The 13,134-nt window shown below is 52.9% G+C and overlaps 1 non-coding gene across 1 annotated transcript; it reads right to left on the bottom strand.

Moving 5' to 3' along the window:
- Positions 1–5,975: 5,975 nt before the first annotated feature.
- TRNAC-GCA (transfer RNA cysteine (anticodon GCA)) lies at positions 5,976–6,047 on the bottom strand. The gene has a single exon. It is a non-coding gene; the product is annotated as a tRNA-Cys (tRNA).
- Between the last annotated feature and the right edge of the window lie 7,087 nt (positions 6,048–13,134).

Here is a 13,134-nt window from a genome sequence, read left to right as displayed (position 1 = left end):
GACTGTCATTGTCTGCTCGGTCACAGCGTCAGTGTGTGTTTCCTTTCTTCTTTTGTTTGGCAAAGTGGATGAAAAAGGACGTGCTCCTTCGAACTGGAGTTCAACCGGCCACTTGAAGATAACTTGGTGAACATTCCCTATCGTCTTGGGCTCTGCCAGCTGAGCTATTAAAGGGCAGCTAGAAGCTGTCACACTGTCCAGGGAGGCCCCTCTGCATGTGTCAGGTCGAGTGCCTCCCAAGCGGATGGCGTTTCAGGGGAGAAGCCAAAGAGGCCAGTGCAGATTGTGTTGCCCACTGGGCTCTCATGTTGGCCAGGCATGCAAAAGTGCCCCCCAGTTGAAAGCGGATGGAAACACTTCATCTCTTTCTTTGCACATCCCCTTTCTGTTCTGTGAGGCGCACCTAGAAATGATGCTGTTCAGACTGTGCTCCTCAACACACGCAAGAGGCAACTTTCCGCGCTGAACACTGCTGTCAGCTCAACTCCCTCATTCTCTCATGCACCTCTTAGGGAAATCCCAGAGTACACACACTCCCTGGGATAGAGTGTGACATCACAAACGAGACAGTCTTCTTCTGTCCGAGCAGCCACCCGTGGGAGCAGGTCTGGCAGGGAGAGGGCCAGTGACTCCAGGGCCTAGGGCTGAGTGATAGCTGGAATTGGGGAGCCAGAAAGCTTCAGTCCTTGAGGTCATCTCCAGGTTATCTGTGTATTGGTGAGACGGACACAGAAGACAGTTGTTGGCAGATCCTCAGTGGGTGCTTGAGAGAGCCCCAGGAAGCCTGTGACATTCAGGCCCCACTGACACTTCCCAAAGAGATTGTTTCGGGGTAGGTGGGTGGCAAGACATCAGGGTCAACAAGTCAACCCATCAGCAAGACAAGAGCCCTGCCAGAAGCTTCTTCAACTGGAGGGAACTTGCTGGGCTCTCCCTACAGTCCACTGCTCTGCTACGTTAGCTGTTGAAAGGTAGCCATTAGCCGCTTCCCTGAGTCACTTTCTCCAGGGTGGCCCTTCCAGGGGCACCAGGGTAAGCGCCATCCAGGAGCTTTGTATTTCCGGGGAGGGACAGAAGAACCCAGCTGACATTATGTGATGCACTGGTTATCACATTGTCTTGCCTGCAAATGTTCCCCAGCTAAAAGCAGGAAGGAACCCAGTAGCTCCTTTCTATCTTGGCAGGTGTTGCTGGCCTCTGACCTGGCATTCCCTGCCCCTCTCAGTGCTGGCAAGCAGACAGCACGCAGAACCTTTCAATGGGACAGGGACCACTTTTCTAATTAATGAAACAAAAACATCAGGCAACAGCCTTGGCCAGGTCGCTTGTCATCTCCTCACTTGCTGCTGTGGGCAAAGCCTTGAGAAGAACCTTTGACCACTTCCTTCACCTCCTTTCCTCGGCTACTTCCTTCACCCTTGGACTGAGAAGGACTCAGGCTCTCAACTCAGGTTCTCCCAAACCAGCCCTTACCCCAATGGCCAGAGAGGATGTTGGTCACAGGGTTCTCGTCTTTGCCCCATTGCATTCACCCCATGACCCAAATTCTTGCTGCCCAAGTGCACCCCATGACACACAGGCTCTCCAGCCCATGCACCAGATGAAGGATTCATAATCACTCCCTCAACCTGAGGTAGAGGCTTCCTCGTGGACCTGGGCCAGGTGAGGTTCAGACATCCCTGGACCCAACCTCTCAAAGTTCAGAGCCACCTGCCCTAAGCCCACACTGCACAGCACTGCTCACACAGGAAGGAGCAGCAGGATCACCCTCCCAAGGGCATTAGCCCTCCACAGCAGCCCCATTGGCTTTCTCTGCCCCTCATTTCCTCGCCAGGTCTTCTGGCCTCAAGGACTCCCTCTTTAGGAAGTGGGGAAGTCATAGAAACAGGAATCCAGCACCTCAGCCAACAGTGCACAGCCACAATTTAGCAGAGAGTCTTTTGGCACCCTCAAAACCCCATTCAGCCTGGTCCAAGTGCCTCTGGGTATGTCTGCACTAAAAAATTAGGCTAAATGAGTTGAGGTGAATTTTGTATTGCCTCATTGTAGTAAGAGGGAAGCCAACCTTGGAGAAAAGAGATACATTTGCAGGCTGACAACACAGGGCTCGTGGGAGAGAGGCAAACCAGCAGCGGGAGAATATGGGCATGGAACGGACTCTCCTCTCACCAGCTAACACCCCACATATGCAAGCAGTTTGAGACACCTGCCAAGCAAAGTGAAGGCTCCAGGGTTTCAAGTGGAAGAGGGTCAGATGTGTGTGATGAGAGGCGAATATGTATATTCACGGAAAGGATCCTGAGTGCCAGATCCCAGCCACATGCTTTGGCACAAAAAGCAATGGCCCCTGCATCAGGTGTGTCGGGGGATAAGAGTTACCCCCACAAAAGCACCACACCTCAGAAAAGAAAACCACTGTGATGTTACCCAACATGCCCAGCTGCACACCCAGCTCAGCATCCCCAGCTGGCCTTCCCCAAATGCTCAGTGAGGCCCAGCACACACTGAACAGCCCTCCCTTAGTCAGGCTGGACACCCGCAGACAATGGTCCCTCCAGCCTCATGTGGAATAAATTTCATATGCTCTGAACTAGTCACCAATGTGCACCACCACCAATGGAAACCAAAGCCTCAGCGGTGAGCACTCTGCTAATCAGCTGAGTGACATTGGAATCTCTCCTGAGCAGTTGAACAAGCTCACAGCTGACAGGGAACAGGCCCTCAGACACAGCGCCGCACCCAGCCCTGCCCCCAATTGGCCCTGGGATGCACTGAGAGGGAGAGCCAAGTGCCCCTGAGCTCAGCCCATGCTGGAGGCAGCCAGACACCTAAAGCAGAACACAGTGTCAGAGCAGGGGCAGACAGATATATTTGGGAAAGGGGTCTGAGATCTGCATCCCAGCCCTACCCTTGATCCATGGCCCCGACTTCCTCTTTCAAATCCACCCTCCTGGTCACAGCCTTTCCCTTTCCCTCCCTGGCGGAGGGGAGTTGTTCATGGTGCTCTCTTGTGCCATTGCAAATGGCTACGCATAGACAGTCCCAATCCCCCCCACCCCGTGTGTGCTGGAAGCCGGGTTGCTGTTTGAATTCTGCAACCCGTCATTGTACCTGAATGCATTTCCCCTTCCACCAGCACAGCCATCCCTGGTGCTTCTGTGCTTCTCGCTGCTGACTCCAACTGGCTGCAGGGCCACATTTCTCTGAAGGCCCCAGAGTGACGAGATAGGGCCATTCTCCTTTTACAATAACCAGCTGGAGACAAATGACGGAGATGCAGAGATTGGAAAAGTCGGGGGTGATTGGAGAGGAATATCCGGTCGAAGGAAGACAGAATAGCCCTGGCTGTGAATTCCCAGAGTAACTGACATCCTCTCTGCAAACACATTTCCAAAGTGTGCAGACACCATTCGGCTGAATGTGACACATTTGATAGACTCTGAATGATCATCCGCCAAAAAACGAGCAAGCTGCAGACTTTTGCAGTTCACAAAACTGTCCCTGTTGCATGTACAGCACCTGCCCATGAAGCTCAGCAAATCTGTGAGAGCAGGTAGGTGACAGTCCCAGCAGCACAGAGGACACCAAGACCCACACCCGATTCCCTGCCAGCCCCAACACCTGTCCAGCTTTGCTGGTGTTTGCATCCTGAAAGGCAGCAGGGAAATCTTGGCTTGTGCTGGGTAGAGTCATACAGAAGAGGCAGGTAAAGGGGCTGTGAAGGACTAAGCCCAGCACCAGCAGTCCACCCAGATCAGGGTGTGTGAATCTCCCTCCTGGCAGGAGGGAGTGTGGGGAAGGGTTTGGCAAGGTGAAATCAGGTGGAGTTGGTGTGAGAAACGATGTTTGTTTTTCCTCCACAGCCTGGGTGTTTTGCAAGGCCGAGTGTTACTCGGAGCGCAAGAAGTCTTGAGTTGAACTCCCTGATGGTCCCCCCAAACAGTGTGTTTGCTGCTCTCCTTGACTGCGTGTTTCCTGACGTTTTTCTCCCACACAGTGTGGTTTGTGATTTGTTCAGAGTGTGAAGTTGGTTTCTAGCTTCAGAGCTGTGAAGAGACCTTGGAAATGACCTTGGAAAGGTGAAGTTAGGTGTGGTACTTATCAGAGCACTGGCTATTTGTTCAAACCTGGTCCTCGAGCACATTCAGTACACACCTTCTAAAAAGGTGCTTTTGGTCTGGGGGTATGACACTCCCTTATGGTGCCAGAAGTCTTGTGGTCAAATCCCAGACAAGCCCTTCATCTGCTTCTTCCAGATTGTCTTTGAGGGTTTTTTCTTCTTATTTATTTATTATGATGATTATTTATTTATCTATTCTTACTCTTTTTCTTATTCTTCTGATTCTCATTCTTATTTTCCTTCTGTTCATTTTTTCAGTGTGATGGAGCAGTTGCTTTCCATTGGATGGCTCAGCCAAGGCATTAGCTCTGCAGGATGCAGCTCCTGCCAGTGACTACACCCCCTCCTGTTCACTGAGGTAGGACTAGTTGCTGGCAGAGGCCACCAATGCCCAGCGTGCGACTCAGCTGTGTTTTGGATAACTTGGCATTTCCCATCTTCTGGGCTAAAGGCCCTTCAATTCTCTGCCACTCCCCCAGTGCACCAGGCAGTCCTCTTTTTCCCTGCCACAAGCCCAGTCTATGCTACTCCATCAGTGGCTGTTGCGGGAACTCAGGCTCACCAACCTCAGGTTCCAGGCCAGCCTACACACCTACACGCCCCATGCCTGGCCCTGCTGGGTTCCAGCTCCTCTGCTGGGCAGACTCCAAGCACAACCTGACGGTGTAAGGGTGGGGTGGGATGGTTTAATTATCCCCCATAGAGCCCAGCCTGTCCCCTGTGTCAGCCCCACAGTGCCACACTCACCCCAGCTGAGCAGGGACTCAAACACACCTGGGGGATATGGTGCTTCAACCAGGCACAGGCAAAAGGGCAGCTGTGACTCAGCTGCAGACAGGGACATGGCCAGTTGCTTGTAAGGGAAGGGTCTGTCCCCACAGCTGACTCAGGTGCTGTGGTCGCTCCCAGCTGCTGGCCTGGGCTGGGCTGTGCAGAGCTGGGGAAGGGGCAGATCATTGCCCTGAGAGAGCGAATGTCACACTCCCCACTCTGCTTCTGACAGCAACAGGTCAGTCTGCAGCACCAGCCACAGGTCCTCCTGTATCTCCAACCAGACAGGACATTTCTGGGGCCCCAATGTATCACAGAAAGGTTGGTGAACCAGCCCAAGCAGAGACCCAGCTGCAGGGGAACCAATTCAGCAGGCAGGAGGGAGAAGCCCTCACGCAGGGGCAGCTGGGGAGAAAGAAGCCCAGCCCTGACAGAGATGTATCATAAACCACACACAGGTCCCCCTGAGAGCTGAGCTCAGAGTGCTGAGTGCCAATCATCGCACCATGGAACCTGCAGTTTAAGCCCTTTCTGAGCACCTCTGACTCTTGGCAGGCTGCTCCCCTGCCCTCCTTGCCCCCCTCCAGCTCTTTCACCTCTCAGGACACTGCTTCCTGCTCCACTTCCCCTGCTCTCCTCACCACACGTCCATCTCCGCCCCTCTCGCTGCAACTCCAGAGTGAGGAGGCAGGTTCATTTCTCTCTGAAAGTGACCAGCCTGGAGAGAACTGGTGGAGAAGGAGAGACTGGAAAGGCTGGTGGTGATTGTAGAGGAGGATGTGGGTGGGGGAGGACACCATAGCCCTGGCTGTGAACTCACAGAGTGATCAACAACCTCTCTTCATGCACTTAAAGCTTCACAGATACACAGGCCTGAACGTGATACATTTCATTAACCAGGGACAAGAACCTCTTTATAGGTATGAGGCCCAAAATTGCTCATGTCACTATCTACGGCCAGCTAAGGGACAGGTTTGTGTGTTAGCAAGAGCAATTGTTGAGGCTTCAGCTCTGTGGAAAGAATCCCCCTAGAAGAGAAAGCCAGAGTGTGTTGGAAACAGGGAGGTCAGTAACTGTCTTTGAAAGGGAGTACTTGGATTTGAACCAAGGGCCTCTTGATCTGCAGTCAAATGCTCTACCACTGAGCTACACTCCCTCACCCAAAAAACCTTTTGAGTCATTGATCTTGAGTCTCCTACAGATCAAATACTGTTTTCCCAGCTCCTTTCCCTCCCTGAACCCAGAGTGGTTTGACAAACGGACAGACGGGGTTTGATTAAACTTTATTTCTCCCTGTGCATGTTACAGCTTGTGCCCCGCTGACCTGGCTTCTCCTACTCACAGTTACAGCCCCTCAGGGAGACAGATTACCGGCATACGTGGGACAGTTCTCTCCCAGCCACTTGGAGCAACATCAGTGGTTACAAAGAACGAGGAAAAAACCTACTGCAGGACACCCACCAATCAATCAGATATAGTTGGGTATGCAGTCAGTGTCAGTAACTTCTCTACCTGGCACAGGTGGTGACCCAGCAACCTGCTTCCCTGAGGTGCTGGACAGCAGATCTTTTGCAGTGCTAACACGTCAGCCCTCGTGACAATATGAGCGCACTGTTTTCAGTAAGAAGGTGCTGGGATGCATTGAACATGCCCGTACCAGTGACATTTAATCCATGTAGAGTTTGGGGTTCAACACTTTCACAACGTCACACACCTTTTAAACTGGTCTGGCAGCACAATTTCCAACAGTCCCTTTCCCAGTCATATTGTCAGAGGCACGTTGCTCCTAGGAAAGGTGGAGCATCCTCTGCACAATAACAAACCTCTCCCCATATTCCAGTGATAGAGAGCCTGGCTCAGTGGTGGAACACTTGACTGCAGATGAAGCTCTCCCAGGTGCCCCTGTTTGGATGGTTTTCTTAATGGAAATCCATTGTCACCTCTGGCTCCAGTATGTTTTGGGGTTGCACTGGATGCTTGACATGGATTTAAACACTTCACACTTTCCTCTACAAACGTACGAAAACCGAGCAAACCCGTCCCTCAGCTGCCTCAGTTCCCAGCCTCTGAGGCTCAGGTTTCTGTTCCCATCCATCACACAAAGGTGCAGTACGATGCACATGTGCAAGGCTCTGCTTCCATGGGCTGCACTGGGCAGAAGAACCAGACCCACAGCCAGGGAGCTCAGGAGCGTGACACAGAAATGCCCTGGGTGCAGGCTGACACACCTAGGCCGTGTCACACTCAACCAGCAGCAGCAGGGACTGACCCAGGCCCAGGAACAAGCCTGTGGCTCTGAGCAGTAAATAGTCACCAGGCAGGGGGCAGAGCTGGGCACAGGGCCAGGCACAGCCCTCCCACAGAGGGAGCTGCAGAAGGGACCAATGCAGCAGAGAAAAGCACACAAAGAGACATAACTGCCGAGTCTCACACATTGGCTCAGAGCTACCGAAGCAAGATACGAGTGAGCCAGGCTCATGCCAGTCCCACAGCCATGGGTCAGCAATTCACCCTGAGACTGAAGGGGAGAGAGGTCCCGGGAGTGACTCCTTCCCCCAAAAGGCTCATTTGTGAGTTTACCTCTGGGCACCCAGAGGGAACAGACCCCTTGGGGCACAGCCCATGCAGAGCACAGTTTAGTAAGCGTGAAAGGAAGCACAAAAATCTACCCCACGAGCCCCAGTTTGAACTCTTATTGCCGGAGACAACGACATCTCCACTGCGGCTGCTCTCAGACAATGGAGCATCCACCAAAATGCTCGCAAGTGGCAGACTTGTGCGGTTGACACAACCAGCCCTGTTGCATGTACCTCACCTGCCCAAGTAGCTCAGCAAATCTGTGTGACCAGGCAGGTGACAGGCACAGAAACACAGAGGATGCCAAGAACAGTAACAGCAGGTTACTGCCACTCACCAGCACCCCTGGACAGAGGCATTTGGAATTCTTATGGTGATGCCAACAGTGATACCCAGCAACCCCCCACCCTCCAGGCTGACCCCTGCACAGCCCCCTGGGCATCGTAGAGCCTATTTGTCCATTGCAGCCAGGACACCAAGCAAAGGTGAGCTAAAAGGTACTGCAGGACTTGAACCCATCATCGGAGCATTAGGAGACTCACAATAACCAGTTCATCTCGCCAGCCTCGGTGGAAAGGAGCCATGGGCAGCTGCAGAGAGTTTGTGGTCTCTGGAATGAGCTGTGCGGGTCAGGACATTTGCTTATTCCGAGGGTCATGCGCTCCAGGGGTAGAACATTTACTAGTGCTAGTGGGTGAGTGCCCAGGGCTGGGTCTGGGAAGTAGCCGTGTCAGCGTCTCACTCAGGTCAATGCTGGAAGGGAGTTTAGCCCATGAAAACAGCCCAGGGGCAGAGAAGTGTTTCCCTGGACTCTCTGGCATTTCAGTGGGTCTGGCTGCTTTGGAGCCAGGACACTGACCTGTCCTGCTGCAGTCGTTACCCCAAAGGGGCTTGGGGGTTCCAGTCTCAGACACAGCACACAAAGCCGCCCTCAGCAGCACTGCAAGAGCCACCCCACAGTGTGGCAGTCGCTATGTGCAGTTTGACCTGAAAGCCCAGAGCTGCTCCTTTCCCACAAGGGCAGGAGTGTCCCAGGGGGGCCTGGAGCACTGGCCTGTCACCAGCATGTGAACCTTCAGAACATCCATTGTGGGTCAGAACAAAGGTCCCTCCAGCCCCATGTCCTGTCAGGGCCAACACCAGGGGCTGCAGAAGGTCGCAGCCTGGCACCCCTGGGAGCTGAACCCAGCAGCTCCTGTGTGCTCCTTTCAGCTGTGGAGCAGGAGATATGTCCCAAAGAGGCTTTTCCCCAGCTGCTGAGAAGCACAGAAGAACTCAGAACTTGCCCTGGGTGGCACAGTGGAATGGAGACCTGCCCCAGGCCCTGTGGCTGGATCTGTTGCTGTCAGGGGCAGAGAAACATTCCTTCCCCCTGGGAAAGTATCTGCTCTTTTCCCAGATGTGCACTGCCCAGCCCAGGAGCTGGGAGAGACCAGAGCACTGCATCAAGCCTTGGGGAACCAGCTCTTCACTCAGAGGCAGCTGCACCTGTGCCTGACCTCAGCTGAGTCAGGGCTGCCCCTTCCTTGCCAGGGAAGTACACCCCTGGCTGTGTTTGGGGCCCTAGTGAGCCCCACACAGCAGCCCTGAAGGGGGCAGAGCTGAGTGGAGCCGACACTTCAGTCAGGCTTGGCACTTTCAGGGCAAATGAAATCATCCCACCCCCCTCCTCTGGCAGCCAGAGCTCAGCTCACCCTCACAGAGGTGTCCTGTGCTTGGAGTCTGCCCAACACAGGAGCTGGGAGGCGGCAAACTCAGGTGTGCTGGAAGTTGCAAACAATGGGGCTGGAAATCAACAAAGAAAGATGCAGGGAGGATGGGATTTGAACCCATGCAGGCAGAGCACAATGGATTAGCAATCAATCACCTTCACCCCCTCATCTTCATGTGCTGCAAGTTTTTCATCCTTCCCAAAGTCAACCCTGCCAGGAACCTTTCTGCACCTCGCTGGTTGGCCAGGGACACAGGATGGGCAGATTTGGCCCAACAGTACCACTCTCACTCCTGTCCCCTGCAGTGCGGCTTCCTGGGGTGAGCAGGGCCCCAAACACAGCTGGGGTGCAGTGCCCCAGCCAAACATGGGGATGAGGTGGGGGAAGCCCTGGTTCAGCTGCAGCCACTGACATGGGCAGCTGCCTGTGAGAGAAGGGCCTGTCCCCAAGGCTGGCTCAGGGGCTCTGCTCTCTCCCAGCAGCTGGGATGAGCTGGGCTGTGCACAGCTGGGAAAGGGGCAGACACTTGCTTCTGGGGTTGAATGTCAAACTCCCCTCTCTCTGACACTGAGAGCAATAGATCAGCCTGCAGCACCAGCCACAGGGCCTGAGGCAGGTGTCCGTGTGACTGTCCCTCCCGGGAGCCCCTGGGGTCCTGTAACCAGACACAATCCCCCTGCTCTACTCCATCTTGCCCCTTTTCGGTGCCTCTGAGCACACAGCACAAAGGAACAGCACAGTCTTAGAGCGTTTGAAAGCACAAACGCGCCTATCTCAAGCCCAGCGTTTAGATGCTTCAGAACACAGATGTGCAGTGTCAGCATGACCCTGGACTGAAGCGTACAGACAAGGGGGCTAACAGGCTAGATGTTGACCACAGGGCCTCAAATTGCCCTCGGCTGCTACCGATAATTGAGACGCCCACACTGCATGCAAAGCCGAGCTGCTGAGCCTTCAGCTGTACCCCTCGCTTTCCCAATGAGCCAACAAGTCAGCAGGGGCTACAGGATGGGCCATTAAGCAGGCGAGGCAGCGTATTGCCCAATCGTCTGTGAGTGTGACCCAGAAACATACCACACGCTCTGTAGCACAGACAGACAGACAGACAGACACATCCTGCACCCAGCTACAAAGGCTGTTCACACACAGAAAAGAGGTTCTGATATTTGACAGCTAAACCATTTCCCTCAAATGTCATATTAAGCACATCTGCCCATCACACAGGCAGGTGGAGGGTTTGTGGTCCCAGTTGCTCACAACCAGACACATCCAAAGCCATGAACCACCAGCCTGGCTCAGTCACAAAGGGACAGTGGTCCCTGCTGCCCCAAGGCTGACAGAGAGCCCCTCAAGACCACCACTGCCCAGTCCACCCAGGACCTGCTCCTTACTCACTCAGACAGAGCTTTGCTTGTTTTCCTTCCACCCAGAATCCCACTTCTCTTCCTGGGGTACCAGGAGCCACTCCTGGAGCACCATTGGACAGGCACAGGATTCTGCCTCCCTGCAGCCAGCCTCACCTGCACAGGCTTTGGCAGGAGAAAGAGTGGTGCTCCATTAACTGCACTGAGGTGCTAAGCTGCTCTCCTGCCTGCCTCAGCTTTACTTCCTTCTTCTGCCCCCTTCCAGCCTCACTTCTTCCTTTAGCAAGTCACGCAAAGGAGGCCAGCAGGAGAGCCGGCCTCAGTCAGTCAATCCTCAAGGGCAGAGGAGGCCAAGACACAAGCCTCCTGAAAAAGACCGGCCGAACTTGTGTAGCTTCCCCAGTCTGAGAGCGACGTATATGCTCTGCTGATACCTCTACCCTTTTTCACACAGCAGTTGGGTTTACTCCGGAGACAGAATGAGACCAGCTCTTCTCAGCCCCAAAGGGGAGCAAAGCAACCAAAGCACTGGTGTTTTCATGGGGCTTTAAACAAGTACATTGCACGTGTGAAGCAAATATAACAGCCACAAAGCTACAGAAGTTCTATCTGGGTTGGGTTCCCCTCCCATCACATCCATCCACAAGTCACTGCTTACCCTGGCCCATGTGGGGAGCCCTTCAAAGGCTCAGCTGCCAGAGCAGAGGATGGCAGCTGCACTCAGGAACTGTGACTCCAGCTTTAAGAGTATCATGACCAGTAATCCCCATCACCTTCCTCTGTGTGTCAGTGTGATCTGGGATAAAAAGCAGCCGAGAGAGACGGCAGGGGAAGGTTAGGATGTGCTAAAAGCCATCTTTTTGGAATACTGTGTCACAGCCCCCTTTTATTGAAAACATGCTGACATTTTCGCTAGGTATGACATATGAGGCTTTTTAAAACTTCCTATGTACTCTTGGTGTAAACTGTTCTGAAACTCAGGAAATGTCAAGAGAGGTTGATGCTCGCAGGAGGTGGCTTTTGCACCTAGTGTGGCCAAGTGGTCTAAGGCACAGAATTTAGGCTCCAGTCTCATTGGAGGTGTGGGTTCAAATCCCACCACTGCCATCTCTTTATCAACTGGAAGAGGGATAGAAAGCTGCATTGATGGCCAGACCCCAACTGTTGGAACTGACATCTCTGTTTGGAGATGGGTTTCAAGTATAATGTCCTCATGATCAATTCTCTGTCTTGCAAGGTTCAACATCTTTATTGAAAAGCTGGATGAGGGGCAGGACTACACCCTTAGCAAATTTGCAGATGACCCTAAACTAGGGGAAGAGGTAGATCTGCTGGAGGGTAGGGATAGGTTCCTGAGTGACTTGGATAAATTGCAGGGTGGGGTCAAAAGAAATGTGATAAGGATCAATAAGGACAAATGGGCTGTGGCCACATTTGGCCAAAACCTCAAAATAGTCATGCTAATGGCCAGCTACTCTGCTGATAGGAATAGGGGGATTTCAAAGTCTGCGGGGTCCTTTGGAAACCTGCTTGTGCACCAAAATGAGATGATGCCAACACCCAACCCCATTGGATGACTTCACCGTAGTTGCCAACACAACAAGATACTGCATCAGGAACTGGATTTGAGAGAAGGTCTGCCAGATCCAAACGACCACCTGTCGAGACTAGAGACCATGTTATGTCGTATTTCCAGTGTTTTTGATGTAGTATTTCTGCCAACAGTATAGTGGCTTATTCCATATTTGTTGCTGTAGTTAGAATCAGTTTTATTTTAAAATGAAGAGGGCTTCTCAAGAGGGGAGGGAATGTGGTGCTTTAGGTGTAAGACTGCTTGTAATTACTAGAACTGCGAATCCAGGCTGCTGGCAGTCTGGAAACACAGAAAACATGAAGAAGAAGTTAGAAGATTAGCAGGGGCCTTACAGAGAGCTACAAAATAGTGCAGCAGCTTTGTCAAGAGGTCTCACTTTTGGAAATAAAGTGTGTGGAAGTTTGTTAGCGCCTTGCTTGTACAGTACCACAGGCTGGTGGGAGCAGGTCCCTCACAATCCTGGGTGTCCCTGAGGAGCGTCACACTCAGCTTAGAAGATTGAAAAGCTGAGTTCCCTTGTCCCTGCTCTGCCCTGTTCGTGTGCAAAAGGACACTTGCCTCCTCTGGCTGGCTCCACATCAGCTCCAGTAGCTCCACACCACAGCAGTGGTTCACAATCTCTGACCTGTTTGCAGCTCAGTCAGCACCCACTTGTGACATCCTCACAAACACAAAGGTAGTATTGGACACAGCCCACATTACACGCTGTGGTTTCATATGCAGCCTACAGTAGTGAACAAGTTGAGAACCATTGTGCTCGAGATGCTCAGAAGAGCCAAGTTTGGGTTAAAATTCCCCTCTGGCTGGTTCCCCACCCATTCAGCCCAGCCCAGACTCTGAGAATGGTAAAGAAAGTAACTTCTGGAGGACATGAAATACCCTCCACAAGTCCAGCAGCTCCAGATCAACCAAGAGATTATCAGAGTGAGAATCGGGTACCAGATAGAGGGGTCTGTAACTGTACCTGCTGAGTCCCAGGGGAGGGAAACCATCATT

The sequence above is a fragment of the Carettochelys insculpta genome, chromosome 33 (assembly GCF_033958435.1).
Source record: "Carettochelys insculpta isolate YL-2023 chromosome 33, ASM3395843v1, whole genome shotgun sequence".
NCBI lineage: Eukaryota > Metazoa > Chordata > Testudines > Carettochelyidae > Carettochelys > Carettochelys insculpta.
The sequence above is the reverse complement of the archived record's forward strand: the minus strand, read 5'-3'. Positions and strand labels throughout refer to the sequence as shown.